Source organism: Salvelinus sp. IW2-2015, unplaced genomic scaffold, assembly GCF_002910315.2.
Source record: "Salvelinus sp. IW2-2015 unplaced genomic scaffold, ASM291031v2 Un_scaffold9843, whole genome shotgun sequence".
Taxonomy (NCBI): Eukaryota; Metazoa; Chordata; class Actinopteri; order Salmoniformes; family Salmonidae; genus Salvelinus; species Salvelinus sp. IW2-2015.
The window spans coordinates 1-6584 of record NW_019951101.1 but is presented as its reverse complement, the minus strand read 5'-3'; the positions used below and the strand labels follow the sequence as shown (position 1 = coordinate 6584).

General features: G+C 45.5%; 1 long non-coding RNA gene across 1 annotated transcript; it reads left to right on the top strand.

Moving 5' to 3' along the window:
* Positions 1–211: 211 nt before the first annotated feature.
* Positions 212–3205, top strand: LOC112079840 (uncharacterized). Its single transcript, XR_002896072.2, has 4 exons — positions 212–297; positions 1049–1114; positions 1618–1675; positions 2177–3205. It is a non-coding gene; the product is annotated as an uncharacterized lncRNA (long non-coding RNA).
* Positions 3206–6584: the final 3379 nt, after the last annotated feature.

Sequence of the window (6584 nt, the reverse complement as noted above, 5' to 3'; positions counted from 1 at the left end):
CTAATAATGTAATGACAGTCTAATAGTGTAATGACAGTCTAATAACGGCGTTTTTAAAAACTTTTGATCAATCAGCAGTGTTATTATTATGGAGCCTTAAAATGCCCCCTGGCCCTATTGGAGATGTAAATGAGCCTTTTTAAGATACAACTGTTACTGTTCTTGTGAATTAATTCAGTTGATCATTATGTCTCAATCCTTCTGTATTTACAGTGTTGAAAGCTCCAGGTCGGACCTGAACAAGCTCCCGGTTTTACCCACTAGAATCCTGAGGGAGCACCCCTCCCTGGTATACTGGTAAGCAGTGCCACATTAACAACACTTTAACCACAAATGCACAAGGGGTATTAATCCAAGTGGATTACACACAGTCCCATAGATATCAGACCGCAGTCCTGTCAATACCAATCCTCCCCTCACCCCGTCCCTATCCCCATCAAATGGCTTTTTAATTGTAGCTAACACCTGGATGCACAAAGCACTTATTTTCCCATGCAGATGAGCTGGTGTGGGCAGCGAGGTGGAGGTACACCCAGAGTCCTGCCAGGCTGTTTATCTCCGATGCGCTGTATTAATTAGTGCTCTGTGTTAATTATGTCTGGCTGCATCATGAACAGCCAGGGTGGTGCTGACTTCATCATGTCCTCATGGGAGCTGGGCTAGACAGGAGGGAGAGAGAACGAGACGGCCAGGCCAGCCGCTGGTTAACAGCTCCTGTGTCTGTCTGAGTGCATGCTGCTGCATCTTGTTCATCTGCCTCAGCATTCATCTGTGGCTGCAGCCCAGCCCACTGATGAACAGCAGCTGTATGGATTAATGGGCAGATTGGAATTACAGGGCCGTGTGTGTGTGAGCAGATGGGTCGTGTGTGTGAGCTGAGAGGAGATGAGAACCATGGTCAGGCCAGTAGGCCAGACAGAATTCTCTCCATGAACAGGAACAATGTGTGTCAGGGAAGGACTGTCTCACCACTTGTCTCTGTTTGGGGATATGTTACAATCAGTAATGGCTTATTATTCATTTCGGCTTTTATTTTTCTCTATTACAGTGAAGACCGAGTGATCGAGCACTATGAGAACCTGAAGGGCCTCAGCAGAGGGCAAGCAATTGTGCAGTAAGTCATGTAATAAATGGGCCTTTTTATGTTAATCTGGGTCAAGTGCATGGAGGAAATGAGCTGCTGTGTACCTCTAGTTCAGCACGTTCATCAGTCCAACACACRCTGCAGTCCTCTGTAGCGTCTACTCCTGTGTTTTTGTTTGAAAGGGGTTGCTGTCACACTGCCAGAATGTGTCATTAATTAGGGGACAGCGAACTTTTACTATGCTGTGGGCAGCCAGCAGTGTGTGACAGAGGTCCACTCTGTTTTCCCTGGGAGGGCTTAGCCTAGTGAGGTCGTTTACACACGGCTGTATGATTTGTGCCCTTGACTTGATCAATTGATTCTCCAAGGCCCTGTAAAGAAATCGATGGCTCCGCCACTGTAAATGACTGTGTCTGGTGAATGACTGACTGGGGCTTAAACCCCTTTCAAACTTCTGTAGAGCAGCGCCTCACAGACGTTGATGAAGTGTAACTGCCTGAATTACTGCTAACGTGTCCCTCTCCGTTTTGAAGGTATTTGGCCTTAGTGGAGTCCCTCCCTACATATGGAGTTCATTATTATCCAGTAAAGGTAAGAACGAAATCAACCCTGTATCTTACAGTAGGAAGCATCAAACATCTGTACATTTGTTTTCATGTTTGCTTTCCCATCTAGCTAACATTTTTTAAATATAAAAAAGTAGTGTGTTCAGATAGAAATACAGCCGTTTTCCCTCTGGAGTCTGGACAGGGACCTTAGCTGGCTGTTTTCTCAGGCTCAGTGCTTAGTTAACTAATGATTGAGTGATCCTTCTCTCAGCAACTCTCTCACTCCCAAAGCCTCAACCCCACCAGCCCCGCTCTCCTACCTCACTCATTAAAGCAGGGTGTCTGAGCACATCAAACGCTGCTGTTAAAATGACTCGGTCTGTGGCTTTTTAGGGCTGCTTCAATGCATTTGATCTCTCCTTGTGTTGCTAGTGCTGCTAGCCTAATGGGGTAATTGCCACAGTAATGGCCCGTTCTTCTTTTAAAAATGTACCACTTAAGCTGCTCCTAATGACTGGTGTGCCTTGCCTTGCCTTCCCAACAGGACAAGCAGGGCCTGCCGTGGTGGCTGGGAGTCAGCTATAAAGGCATTGGACAGTACGATTTACAGGACAAGTTGAAACCTCGGAAGGTAGGTTGGCCTTCTGTGACTTGTTTCTCCTTATGGTGTAACTGAACAACCAGCCCCACTCTGGTTAATAATCCACCAAACTGTAAATAATGGCAACAAAAAGCTTGTGTTCTTGGCCAGGGTAAAGGGAGGGAAAGTTGTTATCAACGTGGGTGTGATAGTATCTGGATTATGGTGATAAGATTGTGGCATTCCTCATTTAGGGTGTGATTGAAATAACCATGACTGTGATTCCAAATATGATACCTAAAGTTACAGTTTTGGCAAAAAAAAGTTACAATATATTCTTGTGTGTTTTCCTCCGCCAGTTTCATTACTATGTCTCTTACCTGTTCCCATGTTGGATCCCTGTTGACACAGCTGGGTTTGCTTAATGCCAAGGCATTAATGGGCGTGTCCCATGTATTAAACCCAGCGTATCCCAGTTCCTTTCTCAGCAGCCCTTCCAGTGGAAGGTGTAATTATGGTGCAGGATGGGGAGCAGGCAGGCAGGGCTCTGGGGCTGGATGAGCCGGCACCAAGCCAGCCTGGGCGGTCTCTGTGAGGGGCTCAGCTCTGAGAGAGAGCTATGCTCTACCCAGGCCAACCAACCACACATGGAGGGAGGGAGCACTCATGCCAAAACTCCTCTGTAGCAGACCCCTGGTGAAATGGTGGACTTTTGTAATATGCTTTTTTTTTAAGTGCACAACTCTTGTTGCTGTTCTAGAGGGGCCTGTCATCTGGTAGAATATTGATAGTGCTTCCTATCAAGGCTGGCGACCTTTGTATTCATCGCAGCCCCCCTCTGCCCTTCTCCAAGCATGCTGTGCTCATTATGCAAAGCTGCCTGTCATTGTGTGTGTGTGTTTCTCTCGGAGAGCAAACAATTGATCAAGCAATAAAACACAATCACCTTGGCAGGGGGGCTGTGAGAAGCTTGGAAGGGTGTGAGGGGCTTGGAACGGGGGTTGAGTGGGTCTTGAAGGGTGGGGGGGTTGAGGGGGTCTTGAAGGGTAGGGGGCTGAAGGGGTCTTGAAGGGGGGGCTGCAGAAAAGGAATCCCACTGCAGCACTCCAATCGTCCTGTGAGGAATCTTGGGAACTCAGGATGAAAAGGCTTTTGAAAGTGATGTTTTCCCAGACTTCAGTGACATGCGCTGAAAGAAGCTACTGTAGCCTTCTTATGGATGTCAGCTTTATCACAACTTAATGGATGGGATGAACCACAACTTCCTATCCCTGTCTGTTGGGTAAAAGAGAACTGGGGCTTTTTCCAAAATCTCAATAGTAACCAACACGTCGTTCTGAGTCTTCAGACATAGTCATAGATGGACCATGACTATGGAAGAAGGGAAGGGTAAGTATGTATTTTAATGGGTATAGGACACAAAACCATACAGGAGAATAAAATGTATGCTAGAGCACCACATTTTATACAAAGGCCGTACTTTAAATGAAAAGTTATTTCTAAGATGGTCTGAGGAGCAAATGGCTGTGATATAGAGAGCGCTCTCTCTCTCGCTCTGGCTCTCTGTGTGTGTTTCTGTCTATTTGTTTCAGTCTCTCGCTCTCTCTCTCCCAATTTCAATTCAAAGGGCTTTATCACTCTATCTCTCTTTCTCTCTCTCCGTGTCTGTCTGTTTCAGTCCATCTCTCTCTTCCTCTTATCAGCAAGTCATTTGACACTTACTTGTATTATAATCACTTGCAGGTCCAGTTATATGGTCAACCAATAAAACCAATGTAAGCACAGCTCAGTAAGGATAAAATAATTTCTGTAATGGTAATAATCATATATGATTAGACCCTTCATTTTTTATCTTGGAACAATAAAAGGCTGCTCAAATATTTATATGGGTGCTAAAATCCAAGGCTAGCTGTGTCAGTGGACCGTGCAGCTCCATTCCCTATAAGCCGTCTTTACACTTCTTTCACCTCAGTATATAATAGGTTAAAACCAGAGCCTTAATTAATGTGTGTTTGTAGTCGACTGTAGCATTCTCTCTCGTCATGCCTCTGCTGGAAATGTTCAGTGAACCAGCGTGCCATGTGACTGTATGAGAAGGGTGTGGTGGTTCTCTTCCTGCGTGTAAGTCCCAACCTTTGACACACATTATTTATCTTCCTCAGAGGATTCCTCCATCACGTCACAGGGCCTGGGGGAGTCTGGGGAGGTTGTTGTGGGTTCAGGGTTGGGTCTGCATCAGAATGTTCTGGGAATATCTCAAACCACAGGTATTTTGGCATGGGCTCTAATGAGAAGTGAAACCGCTAACATCTGAAATAAATGAGACTGAGATGGGGAACTACTGTTCTGTTCTCTAGATGACTGGACTGTCTCTCTACCATTCACCTCATGTTTAGTTTTGGTGGTAGTTTCTCTGCAATGCAGTTTGGCAGCACTGGCTTGGACTGTTTCCTCTGTCCAAATAGTAAGTGGGGTCTTGTGATCAGAGTTGAAGGTGTGTCACACATCCTTGATATATTTTGGCACTCACACTTGGTTGTGTGTGTGTGTGTGGTGTTTTGAAACTGTCTAATGATCTAGTTATGTAAATGTGTGTTATCTGTTTATTTTCTGAATGTGCTGTAGTAAGTATCCAGGGGGTTTGTGAATTAGAGAGGGGTATCCCACACAATGGGGTGAGTCTGTGGGAAGTGTGGAGCCTGCTGGTTCCCATTYTTCAGTAATTACCATGCTCCCAATCCACAGTTAGACTGGGGATCTAATTGATTAGGCTAGGCCTACAGTATTGGCTGGAGCAGCAATGGAGAAATGGTCTGGGTCACTTTACTTAAAGCATGAAGTAACATCTTATGAAATATTGACACCTAATACACTGTTATTGGCTACAGCATTTGCTTTGTGAGTTGCAGAAATTCAGTTTTACATTTTCCTTTGGTTTTAATAACTGACTTTAGAGGTGTAGTGAGAGATTCTTCCTTGTCAGCTTGGGCCCAGTTCTGAGAGCTGACCGAGAGCCGTCCTGTATTCACATGGAGGTGAAGAGGGGCCCGCTATTAATGATTAGACCAAAGTAGTAGATTCCTGAAATATTTGTCTTGGGGAGCGGTGGGAGGCTGGAGTTGATAGCACTCTGAACAACAGGGGTTGGCATGGTATGTAGAACCCAGATAACACATCACAAAGGGTAATGAAGGTACTAAGGGTTATGAATGTGGAGGGCTAATCTAAGATCTGTGGATGAAGGGAAACACACTGAAAGAAAGGGGGTCATGATGGTCTTTTCCCAGAAGAGGAGAGGAGGTTGAATACCTCTCTGTGCACAGCTTGTTCATCTGGTTTGACTGAGGAGGAAGATTGTGATAGAGGGAGAGAAGGAGTGAGTTACACAGAGCCAATTGATGAGGAAAGGAGAGAGAGCAGAGCAGTGCAAGGTGGGCGAGGTCAGAGTGAGGTGTCTGTGATGTCAGAGGGGATGGGGGGAGAGAGGCGGAGCATGCTCAGCTGACACTCTTGCAACACCTATCTGGCTGTCTGAGAACAGATGAATGTATTGTTCAAGGACGCTCTAGCCCTGTGGGAAACTTGGCCAAAGGATTCAATAACACCCTGATAATTCACCCGGGACTTAAAAAGCACATATACCTGCTCTGGTAAGCCCCCTTTTACCTGACTAGGTAGTTCAGGACACATTTAGTTGAGTTGCTGTTGTCATTCTGTTTTTGGGTTACCTGTAAGTAATTGTATGTTAATGTGCTGTACAATCCACAGTTGTAAAGCAGTGACTGCGGTGTATACTATACTGGAAACATGTAGAACCTGTTTAGAAGAATAAGATCCCTATTCTGTTATTAACATTTTTACCAAGACTTCAATGTACTAAAATCAGTTCTCAGGCTGGGTTGCTTGTGAGATCATTTAGATTTCTCGCTGAGGACTGTAGTCAAGGGTCATGTGTTCTATTATTTAGAGCTATGGCTATCTGCCTGGCTTGCCAGTACCTGGTAGAGAATGTTTATTAAATCCTCTGCCATAAATCTACACCCCAGACCCTGGTGCCAGTGCTGGATTCTCACACAGCCAGACCAGGGGAGAGTCCATCGCTCTCAGCGAAAAGAGCTCCAAATCTCTCTAAAGCTCGGTTTTGCTGTTTGCAGATGTTTCACCCCACTCCTCCTCCTGTTTTCAGCGCTCTCCCTCCAGGGCAGAATGAAATGAGAGGCTTCTTGCTAGGCAAGTCTTGCTCTCTACACTGGCTTAATTACTGAGTAGTAAGTAAATTCCACCTGACTGAGTGGCTGTCCTCTGTTCACAGCTGCTGCTGTTAATGTTGCAAGTTCACTGGGATTTAACGAGGAAGGGCCAAGAGAAAGGC